General features: G+C 30.3%; 1 long non-coding RNA gene across 3 annotated transcripts; it reads right to left on the bottom strand.

Moving 5' to 3' along the window:
• Positions 1-1,890: 1,890 nt before the first annotated feature.
• Positions 1,891-5,315, bottom strand: LOC139899364 (uncharacterized). Of its 3 annotated transcripts, none has more exons than XR_011777444.1 (5): positions 5,281-5,315; positions 4,096-5,180; positions 3,883-3,945; positions 3,636-3,812; positions 1,891-2,237 (listed from the first exon to the last, which is right to left on the bottom strand). It is a non-coding gene; the product is annotated as an uncharacterized lncRNA (long non-coding RNA). The 3 variants fall into 3 exon arrangements; XR_011777443.1 differs by lacking the exon at positions 3,883-3,945 and having other exon boundaries at positions 1,891-2,102; positions 2,184-2,237; XR_011777442.1 differs by lacking the exon at positions 3,883-3,945.
• Positions 5,316-13,214: the final 7,899 nt, after the last annotated feature.

The raw sequence follows: 13,214 nt of genomic DNA, 5'->3' as shown, positions 1-13,214 counted from the left end.
ATATCTTGGTTCAGTTTGTATATACTCTTTACATGAAATTTCACCATAATTTCAATGTAATTAGTTTTTTGTAAACCGATGATAATCATTGTAATATATATGTGCATGTTAAACTTATTATGGTATATAATTTTACATGAAATTTCACTATGATTTCAATGTGCATGTTGATAATTATTGTAATACATTCGTAGATATTAATGGTATTAAGGATACACTTAGAGAACAAGTTAGATCATTTCTTGGAAGCTAAGATTTTTTAAATATCGTTAAGATATATTTCATTCATCTCCATCGCCATGTTTCTTTAGCATTACAGGCCGGTTGGTCGGGGTTGTTATGACAACTAATAGACTTGCTAGTAATGAAAGTCAAGTAAACAAAATATGGAACAATAGATATGAAACTGATTGTGTATTGTAAATGGTTTACCTTATTCAAATGGTTACAACTACACTTGCTTAAATACTAGATCAAGCACAAACACAATGATTAAACACACATATAAGCCACCTATTAAAGCTAGATGACACCTAACACACATGTGAAAATAAATCACATAACATGGGCAAAAGTATGCCAACAAGAAAGCAATACACCAAAATAATCAAAAGAAATCGGGTTAACTTTAACAGCCTGTCCAGATCTGCTGATCTGCTAGTGATGCGCTGCATCACTTAGAGATGCGCCGCATCTCTTAGTGGTGGTGCGCCGTATCCCTTTGAAACGCCGCATCTAAAACCTTCGGCACATTTTGGTGCATAGATGCGCCACATCAATGAAGAGATGCGCCGCATCTCTTTGTTTCACGTTTACCGAAATCTGCAAAATTCGTACAAGACATAGGTTGATTTTTAGTGGCACTTTGAGGTGCATTTTTAGTGACACTTTGAGTTTGTAACAATATTTTAACACTCCCCCTTGGTGCAAACTCCCAATCAACAATTCCCAACGCCTCTCGAAACTCCATAAACTTGGTCTTCATCAAAGCTTTAGTAAAGTCATCATCCGTCTTTACATTTGTGAGCTTTATATCCCCGCTACGAACCTTTTCACGAATAAACCAACAAAGCATTTCTATATGCTTAACACGTGAACAAAAAATAGAATTCAAAGCTACCATGATTGCACTTCCGTTGTCACAATTCAATTTGACACCACCATATACTTGTTGAAGTATATCACCAATCAATCTCTTTAACCAAGTAAACTCTTTTGGCTCCTTTTCACAATTTGGCTCCTTTTCACAATCTTTCTCTTTCTTGAGGTTTGGTTCCATTGAAGTAATCATGTGTTTTGACTCCCCCATGTTGGAATGCTCCAAGATACCCCTTGCGTAACCCTTGATAGAGATTAAAAATCCGTCTTCTAGCTTACCAGTTTCCACCCCTAGAAAACAACCAATCTCCCCCAGATTCTTCATTTTACAATGAACCGAAAGATCATCATTAAACCGAGCCTTGAACCTATTGATGGTTCCATATGAGTTCTTTTTCAAGAGGTTAGCCCACTACAAGTAACCAGATTATTTGCTTCTGGCTTCTTATCAAACTCCCATGTTTCAATCTTCTCCAATGCACCATTCTCTTCTTGCATTGCTATTCTCCAATCCGGAGAATCTTTGGCTTCCTTGTAACTTGTCGGTTCCTCGGAAACTTCTAACGGTGGTTTGATATTTAGATTGATTGTTTTATCCTTAAGCATCTGGCGTATCCAGGAACTTAACGGAGACTTCTAACGGTTGTTTGACAAAGAAACTTACCCTGTAACTTAAGCAAACCAACCATAAGGATTATCCATGTCAAAAATATAGGGACGGGACTCGAACTTAATAAAAAAACCATGAGGACTAATCACGTCAAAAAATATAGGGACTGTGCACCAGTAATATGGTATAAAACACATCAAGTATCCGTTTAATTTATCGGGTTAATATAATAAACTTGTTCACAAACAATATGCTGTTGATACAAAGATTAAGAAGAGTTTTTTATTCAGAGAGAACTAATACCACCAAGTACAGACCAGATACACCTAAAGGATGACTTAACTGAATGTTGGCATATCGGTTAAATGCACGAGCTTCGACGCTTTATTCGAACCTGGGTAACACAAGCCAAGTCACGGGTCAGATATCGTTCACTTGAGAATCTTTTACAAAGAATTATAGAAGGTGATTGTACATGTCATCTTTACACATTGTAGGAACAAAATTCGGCATGTCAGACATTTGACACCTGCAGTTCAACATGGGTCAAGAGCAGTGGCGGATCCAGGAAATTTTTTCACCGGGGGCGAATTTTTTTTAAAACGTAGGGATTTTTTTGTGTGTGCAGAATATAGATGTTTTGGGGCAAAATATAGAGTTGTTTGAGAAAAATTTCAAGGTTTTTGGGCAAAATATGAAGGTTTTGGGGCAAAATATGAAAGGTTTGGGGCAAAATTTTTTTTCCACCGGGGGCAAAATCGAAAAACCGAAAAAATTTGCACTAAAATTTCGAAATCCACCGGGGGCGGGCGCCCCCCCTCTTAATACACTGGATCCGCCAGTGGTCAAGAGATTTAATAATCCAAGACATTGAGTGTTATTATAAGTATATATTGACAAATTTATAGATGAAAATATAATCGTCTAGTTCTCATAGTTGTTTGGAATTTTTGTTTTTGTTTTCACAGCGTAAATCGAGTGTTATTATAAGTATATATTGACAAATTTATAGATGAACATATAATCGTCTAGTTCTCATAGTTGTTGGAATTTTTTTGTTTTCACAGCCTAAACCTTTATGTAACAAATATCATGTGAGTAAACTTGTAAAAACTGAGAATACAAAAAACAATAATAAAGTTCCCAAACAGATATTCCTTGAACACTTAAAAGATACAGAGTATTAAATATGTATAGTTCATCGCAGCGATAATACCATAGCAGTGGCATACCACATACTTCCGTTACCTCCGAAAATCGGGCTCATAAACCTAAAATCCAGACTGCCTAACATCTTCTGTTTCGTCTGAATTAGGTAGCAATTTCAATGGTTTCTTCTAGAAAAAAAAATATGATTCTAGAGATGTAATAGAAATAAAAGCTAAACTCTCATCCTAATTTTGAATTAAAAAAATACTCTTTTTGGAAGGGTGTAATATATGAAAAATGCAATGATATATCCAACATCATTTTTGATATATCCACCATAAGTGTGCACAGTACAACGTGTTAATCCATATTTATGGCGGATTATCAAAAAAGATGTTGAATATATCAACTTACGTATAAAAATGAAAGAGATAATGTTAATGAACGCATACAGATGCTTACCAATGTGCTAAAAGGAACAACTGTGATTGCGCTGGAGATCAAAAGCGCATTTACTAAATGATCAATTACAATTCAGCTGTAACTAAAGCGGTCATAATACAGGTTGAGGACAATGTACTCATGCAAATAGATCCCCTAAATCAATTGCTTTACAAAAATATTTTTAAAAGTTCGGTACTTTATGGTAAAATAAAAACTTAAATTTAAAGGACAAAAATGGTATAAAGGTCAGCCCATCCTAGCTTGGCCCATTTCAACTCATACTATACCGGCCTAACCCACCCAAACAATGAATCAGGACTTTTTAGTGAAGTACCTTCTTTAAATATTGGTTTTTCGTTCCTTCTCAAATCTTCTATTTTCCTTTTACACGATCAGGCTCCAATAGGTTAGAAACCTGTTGTAGTGATATGTACCTCTCGAATAGTGAAGATGCCCAAAACAAAGTGAATAATATTCAAGTACTCCAAAAAGCATCCCATCAACAGGTGATCTGAGAAAGATACAATATAATTACAAAATATCCGATTAACAAAAAAAATTAAACAAATCTTGATTATTACCATCGGTCACGTAAGTCAACTTCAATTCCTAACCAATCTTGATTATTAATCTTCAACATTTCCCTAACAGAGTTATGTGAAATGCAAAAGGTTAATAATCAAGATTGGTTAGAAATCGAAGTTGACTTCCGTGACAGATGGTAATAATAAAAGTTTGTTTAATTTTTTTTCGTTGATCGAATATTTTGTAATTATATAGTATTTTTCTCTTACCAATGTTGATAGTATGCTTTTTGAAGCACTTGAAAATTGCTCACAACATGAGAGTTACTTGTCTAATTTTTCGAAGCCGTTTCACTAGTTGCTTCATTTTTCGAAGCCGTTTCACTAGTTGCTTCGGTGGTAGTCGTACTGTTACAATAGTGGAGAACCGAATTTTACTACTCATGTAATCGAAATCGTGATGATTTTGTTGCTACTGGCTTTGTTTTTTGTTACTGCAGTAAGACGTACTTAGCAAACAAAGCCAAGACGACGTCGATATCCCGAGTGATACGTCTTAATGCAGTAATAAACAAAACCATGACAATGTCGATGACATGAGTAATAAAATGAGGTTCTCCAGTATCAGTTGTAACGACACGACTTCGACCAAAGCAACTGGTGAAACGGCTTGGAAAAGTGAAACAAGTAACTCTTCAAGTTATGAACTAATCTTTTGAGTTTGTGCCCACATAACGATGCTAGAAGGCAATAGTGCAGAGTAAGTCAACTACAAATACATAGAAATATACATTATTAGTATGTTGGTATGACAACTAAATATATAAACTAATATATCATAAGTTATTAACATGCACATATCTATTAACTATATTATAAAAGGCTTACTCAAAACTCGAGTAAATTCAAGTCATAGTGCCATTTATATAACACTATATGTGGATATTTGTAGTGGATAATTTAATTGGATAGAGGGGAAATAGCAAAACGTAAAAAACTACTCCATATATAGATTGAATAGATATTACAGTAACAACTTAAAAAATTTCCGAGGAAAGTGCTAGACACAAACAATGTCAAGAAACTCCCGCCAAAACTAAGAGCAGCAGTTGAGTTTATGTTGGAGACGTTATATCTCGTGATTGCATTGAAAAGCACCATGGATGTGGGGCATCGATCACCACATCCTCTCCGAGGGCTAGACTATACAATAACAATGTTTCTTCTCAATTAACAACATGCTCATGAAATTAAATTCTGTTGGTACTTTGTGCTTCCTTTAAAAATCACACAACAAAGTCCACGTAGCTAAAATGTGCAAACAGACTCCAAAGCAGAAAATATGGCTCCAAGTGCTACTCGCATCAGGAAAAAACATCGAATTATCGGGTTATAAGTATATGTTCTATGAATATATATGTAGGGAATATTGAAGAAAGATAAAAGATTTAATACCAAGATAGTCCTTCATCTCAAGGCAACCAATGTCATGAATGACTCCAAATAATATCTTTAGAATGAGCAAATGCACATCGGAAGATTTCTTTCATACCTGAGAGTAAACATGCTTTCAAGTGTCAACCAAAAGGTTGGCGAGTTCATAGGTTTATCATAAAACAATAAAATTCATCATTTTGATAGACCACAAGATTTAAATACTGCATGGTACAAATGGGCCCGAATCCTATACCCCCCTGTAATATACATGCGATATCTTTTAAATACATTACTCCTTTCTCGTGTACAAAATCATCTTTCATAAATCTTAGTAACCGTACACATATCTCGTGCACAAAAATAACATACACATAACCTGTGTATAAAATCATTCTCTCGATACATAACATTCACTTTTCATTTCTTTCATAGCTTGGCTTGGTAACCGACCTTAACATATAATGCGCATAATAATATCCCCAAAACAGAACATCTCGTCTGTATAATAATCATATAAACTTCGAAGTACTAAACACCACGCCCACCAGCCCTTCCGTCTACTGAACATTCTGGGTGGGGGTGTTAAACCCGGTAGGTACCTTTAGGATTCGCGTGAATTAGGGCCATACCCGATTCTAATTCTTAGGTTACCAAGCAATAATAATCAGGGGAAAATATTCACAACAATTAGGGCAATTATAACGTCCAACTAATTCAATAATAATCCACAGAACTTCTGTCTGCATAATAATTCATTCGAGGAATGTTTTGCTTGTGTCTATCTCGTCAAACATTTATAAAAGCATTTCATGTATTCTCAGTTCAAAATATATTTCAAAAGTATTTAATAAAGCAGTTGTAAAAATAGCGCAATGTATTCTCAGTCCCAAAAATATAAAGAGTAAAAGGGAATCAAATGAAATCACAATAATGTATTTTGTAGTAAAAATACATATGACGATATTGAACAATGCAGGGTTGACCTCGGATTCACGAACCTATATCATTCATATATATATTAAAACATATAATCGTAACTGAACAAATTTATTTATTATATCTTTAATTTATATATTATGTATGATTAATTTGTGTATATATTGTGTATATATTCATAATGATTAATATTTATATAGTTATATTAATATATCCATATTTATATATATAATTGTTTAGTGTTATATTTAAAAATCAATAGTTTGTTATATGTAAGTATTTATATAAATAATATTAATATGTTTTATATATATAGTTATGTAAAATATTAATATAATTATAATATATGTAATAAATATATTTTATGCATAGAATATTTATTTGTTTAAAAAGATAGTTTTGATAATAATACTGATTTACTAATAATAATAATAACTTTATTAATAATAATACGGATAATGATTTTGTTAATACCGATACTTATAATAATAATAATAATAATAATAATAATAATAATAATAATAATAATAATAATAATAATAATAATAATAATAATAATAATAATAATAATAATAATAATAATAATAATAATAGAAATCTTATTGATAAAGATAATATAAATAATCATATTACTTAATAATAATACTTATTTTGATAATAATATTAGTAATAACAATAATACTAATAATAATCAATATTGTAACTAGGGTTATGATAATAATAATAATAAATGGTAACTAATACTTACATTAGTAATAATAACAGCAATAACTAATATTCGTAATACTTAGTAATAATAATAATTCAGATACTTAATGATAATAATAGTAATATCCTAATCATAATAATACTTATATCAATATTAATAATACTAATAATAACACTACTAATACTTAATGATGTTACTTGGTAACAAAATGATATTAATATTATTTATAATTGTAATAATCATAATAATGATAACTAATACTTATTTTAGCATTAATAATAACAATAATTATAATACATGTGATAATAATAAAAACTAATAATAACAATACCAATAACAATAATAAGTATAATAATTAATAATAATAATAATAACATAATAATGATAATAAAAATAATTCTACCTCCGAATAGACTTTAAAAAAAATATAATGTCCCGAGCCGGGCTCGAACCCAAGACCTCTCGCTCACCCGCACCAACACCCTACCATTCCTCTGTTTCGATTTATCTGTTTTACTTCCCAATAATATATATATAATCTGTATCTTTTTGTTTCACTTTTTTACCTCTTCTTCACAACTCAATCGAACAACATATCAAAACCAACACCAAATTAAATTGTTTGTTTGATTTAAAATACATAATTGAAACATAAACGAGTTGTTGTGAAAAATAAATAATTAACAGAAACGTAATTAGAATAACAAAAACAGCTGCAGTAGTTCGATCAAAACTCAAATCAAATTTCAAATTTGTAAACGTTTTGGATCACAATTTTCACCTGAATTTGATAGTATAACTCTCCTAAAAACTTTAGAAATTATTAATTTTAACAGAAACATTAAAACAAAAACGAATTTTGTGAAGAACACAGAGTTTGACTTTTTCAGAAATAACCTTTGACTCGAAAATTCGTACTTGATATTAGGAATTGGAGAAAGAAATTTTACAGATAGTTTGTACATGGAGTTCCTAACATGATTGCATTTATATATTTTGAAAAATAATTACAAAATCGAGTTTTTGATCTTCATTACTCAAGAACAGGGTACGGCCTGTTTTCATATGTTTTCTGTTTAAATTTATGTTTGAAACTGGTTTAAATTTGTTGTAATTGATAGAGAGGGTAAAATGTCAACCAGTATGGTTAATAACCTATGAGTGATCATTTGATTTATAGCAATAATAAGGTCGACTAGTTCACTCAGATAAAAAGAAAAAAAAATAAAAAAAATAGTACCGATTAAGACTTACAATAGATTTTGGCTGTATCTATGATTTTGATTTCGACATATACAAGATTCCAGACAGGAATGAAATTCGTTTAAAGTGAGATAGAGACTTCTAACAGATTACGAATTATGAATCTGCTTTTATATTGGTTATTAATTATTAAATATAAATACATTACTAATAATATTACTTTTAATTTTAATAATAAAAATAATAATAATAATAATATTAAATACAAATATAATGTTAATTATTAATAATATTGTTAACAATGATTTTAACAATAATAATAACAATAGAAATAATAATAATAATAATAATAATAATAATAATAATAATAGTAATCAACATAATAAGAATGATATCAATATTAATGATATTTAATAAATAAATTATAATTTATAATATTATTAATGATAACAATTGTATTATTTTCTAATAACTAAAATATTGATAATGATACTAATTTATAATAATAATAATTCTTAATAATAATATCTAATAACAAATAATAATAATAATAATACTGATTTTAATGCTAATATTAATATACATATTAATAATAATGAATGTAATAATAATACATATCAATTATATTATAACTTGTAATTCTATATATATATATATATATATTTGTATATATATTTATAAATATATACACTGTATTTAAATATATCTGTTTATATATATATGTGTATACATATATGTATTATATTTAGTCTCATTAGTTATTAAATATAACTATAATAATAATATTTCTTAATATTATAAATACTAATGATAACACTTTATAATAATGTAATGGTAATAATAATTATATAATTGATAATAATAATAATATCTATAAGTTTTATAACAATAATATTATTAATAATAATGATAATATTATAATAATTTAAATTTATCACACTTCATATCTATATATATTATCACTAATACTTTTTATAGTAATGAGAGTAATATTATTGTTGTATAAATTTTTAATATATTAATTTTACATGTTATCGTTTATAATTTATATTATGTACTAAATTATATTGTATAGTAATTTATATATATATATATATATATATATATATATATATAATAAATATTAATAAAAATATAATATCATGTATCTTATTTTACATAATTATTTCTAATGGATAAGTTATATTTTATAATTTTAAGTTAATATACATATACTTATATTTATATATACATATTTATTTACAAACAATTATTCGTGAATCGTCGGAAATAGTCAAAGGGTAATTGAATATATGAACATAGTTCCAAAATTTTTAAGACTCAACATTATAGACTTTGCTTATCGTGTCGGAATCATAGTAAGATTAAGTTTAAATTTGGTCGGAAATTTCTGGGTCATCACAGTACCTACCCGTTAAAGAAATTTCGTCTCGAAATTTGAGTATGGTTGTCATGGTTAACAATAAGAATGTCTTCATGACGAATATGAGTTGATAAAATAGAATTTTTTTACCATATTGTAATATGGATAAAATGATTCGATTACTCGAAGCGTATGAGTGAAGCTATCACAAAAGAATGAAACGAATAAATGCAGGTTTATCTTAACCGGTGATGTAGTCACGGTTTATTTCCGGAATTCAAGGGATTTGGTGAAAATATTCATAATAAGATTTGATTCTTCGATAATTAAGAAAATTAGAATCCTCTTTGGTTAAATGAGATAATCTGTTTTGATTGCTCTGTCGGATATTTCACTATAAATCCACCCCCTTCATTTCCTTTATATTTCGGAGTTCCATACTTTTGTTTTCTCTTACCGACTTTACTTCAAGCGAATAATGGTCCAGAATTCATAGATATGAAGTTTCGAATGAACATGACTAATGTTCTAAGAGAGAGATTGTAATAGCACGATCTTGAGTGGTTAAGTTACCAGAATTCAAGAGAGAAAGGATAGAACTATCAAGAAATTATGTTCTTGATATGTTTAGAGATTAGATAGAATGTAAAAGTCGTGTAAAATGGCACATGATGACGTTATGATCAGTGAATCATCACGTTTCATTAGAAACTCAGCATGACTTACTGTAATATAATAACGTTGATCAAGTGTCATTATATTATACTAACTCATGCATCAATTTCCAACACTACTTCAAAATCATTCATAATTCAAACTTGAATTTTAAAGAAACTTAGAAACTAAAGTAGTTTCCTTTATGATATAATATAGATAACACGCAGATATAAATAATTTTGGACGAGAATATTTATGAAAATATATTCAGAAATATCGAAGATATTTATGATGATATTTTGAAATTTCTAAGTTCGATGGTTGATTGAGAAAGATTTTCCGCAAGATTTTAATATGTGTATGGAGCAAGATATTCGTTGAAGGTTTCATCGGACCCAGAATTACCTGGTTTCTTTGAATATATGGTATGGTCCTTGTATTTGGCATTGGTCTCCTTCATGGTTTGCTCAATCTATTTTTCAGTACCAAATTTTCTATCGAGTGCTCCTAACACTCCCTTCTTTATCATCAAACTTTTGGCCGTTTAGACCATCTACAATTTTTTCGTTTCATCTGTATTTAATGCTACGATATCTGAATCGTCAGTTATCAATCCGTGGTGGTTTCAGGAGAATTGTGTTTTTAGATGATTAAACGCTGATGGTAATATGGTGGAATATAAAAGGTTCCCCGGTAACAATAAAAGAGCACGCATATATATCAAGGTTATAATATGGTTGTTTCGAACGAAAAGTCGAAGTTGATTTGCTGGAGCTGTGATAAAATTGGCTAATTTGGAAAGGGATTGTACGACTATTGTCGGTAATAACAACGCCAAAGAAACTAGCACAGATACGTGTTAAATGTTTACTCAGGTTCCAAGTGTTTTTCAGGTGCATAACTATATGCATAAATCTTTTCTTTCGTAGATGAAGTGCGGTTGGTTCATACTCTCGGTTAAGGTGTTTTCAAGAATCATGAAAGGTTTGAACGCGGATTGTAATCGTCAAGATACAAATGAGGTTTAAGATGAAATCAAGTGGCAACTTGAAGAAATGTTTAGTTTCATATGTTATAATCAATATTTTAATTCATTTTAATTGTCCAATGTTATTAGTCCACAGTCGATAGTCCATATTTAACAGTCCAATAATTTATATATAGTTTAATATATAATATTCGAATTAATTAATACGTATCGTGACCCGTGTACATGTCTCAGACTCGATCACAACTCAAAGTATATATATTATTATAGAATCAACCTCAACCCTGTATAGCTATCTCCAGCATTACTGCATATAGAGTGTCTATGGTTATTCCAAATAATATATATAGATGCGTCGATATGATATGTCAAAACCTTGTATACGTGTCCCAATATTTAAAGTGCGTAAAATAAATAACAGAAATTAAATAACGATAAATAAAATTGCGAGAGTTTAAATTGCGATAAATAAATTGCGATAATTAAATTGCGATAAATAAATTGCGATAAATAAAATGTAATATGGAATTAATCAGTTAGCTAGGAACAGTTAGCGTGGATTCTTATCAAAATTCTTCTCATAATTAAATTGTTTGTTTCTAACAAGTTTTATTTTTTGTCCAATGTTTTCTTCATTATGCCACTTGTTGGATTCTGATATGTCAAAATCCAAATATTAAATTGAATGAAAATGGTTATTCTGTGGTGAACGGATTCGTATATCTGTAGATGTAAGTAGGATAGTAAATGACTGTTGAATCAGATTGGAAGAATGTACAGTGTAACGTATTAATGTGAAATCTAAATATTCCTCGAGTATTACCTACCCGTTAAAATATTTTTACCATTAACAGTTTGTACAAAAGAATTTTTAATTACAATCTTTATAAAAACATATATACATATATATATTTTCTTCAGATGTAATCATGGATTTAATGAGTCAATATAATATTAATCTCATTTGATTTATCGTTAGATCTAGAGTACTTGATCTCTAAAACATTAGAGATTACATAATCGCCATGAGGAACGAAGGTAATTGATGTAGAACGAAACGTAGAACGATGATTATACTCGAGGTACAGAATGAGATGTTGAGGCATGGATTGTTGATGGTACTGGTGCTGTTACTGCTGGTACTGTTGGTGCCGGTGATGTTGCTGAAGCTGGTAAATTTTGCACCATATTCTCCAAATTGATTATTCGAGCGCGAAGTTGACTTCTTCTATTATTCCGGAATGATTTGTCGATCAGAACGAGCGGATGAATAAGGTTTAGAATTGTGGATAGAATATAATCGTGACGAGCTACTCTGGAAATGAGAGAGAAAATGGTATTACGGACAGGTTCGCCGGTAAGTGCTTCAGGTTCATCGTCAAGAGGGAAAATCGGTGGGTGAAAGGGATCACTTCTTCTTGTCTCCAATGATTAAGTAGATTACGAACCCATCCCCAATTCATCCAGAATTAAAGATGACTAGTTAGTTGATCTATTTTGTTTACACTGCTTTCGGAGCTTAGGTGAATATCCATGTCGGAATAGCTGTCGGGATAACTATCAGAATAGCTATCGGAATCTGAGGGACTCGAACTGGTTGAGGGATTCATCTCGTACGATCAGATGAAGGATTTTCGATAAGAAATAGATTATAGGATGTAGATTAGTACCCTGCAATACATAATTTACATATGCATATATAATACTAAAATCCCATAAGTTACGGAGGAATCTACGGAAGCTGTCAGGCAAAGGTAACAATAACAGATACGCTAAGATATGAATTTATCTATACAATGTCTATGCAATAGAGGCAGTAAGACGTGTCTAGACTTAAGGATGATAAGCAAGTAATTTTTGACACGAAGTGATAAGCAAAACTTTTGACATGCAGACACGGTCGAAGTCCAGACCCACTAATGCATCTAAACAACTATCAGTTAGACACACTAATGCAAGACCTGGTTCGCTAAGACCACCGATTTGATACCAACTGAAAGACAGTTGGGGACAACCACCGTCCCACCCAGTGCCTTCCCAGCTAACCGCCTGGTGACCACTGAGTGTACCTCAGATACTGATTTTTGGGCCTGCCT

This window comes from Rutidosis leptorrhynchoides, chromosome 3 (assembly GCF_046630445.1).
Source record: "Rutidosis leptorrhynchoides isolate AG116_Rl617_1_P2 chromosome 3, CSIRO_AGI_Rlap_v1, whole genome shotgun sequence".
In the NCBI taxonomy this organism is placed as follows: Eukaryota; Viridiplantae; Streptophyta; class Magnoliopsida; order Asterales; family Asteraceae; genus Rutidosis; species Rutidosis leptorrhynchoides.
This window is presented reverse-complemented; position numbering and strand designations above follow the sequence as displayed.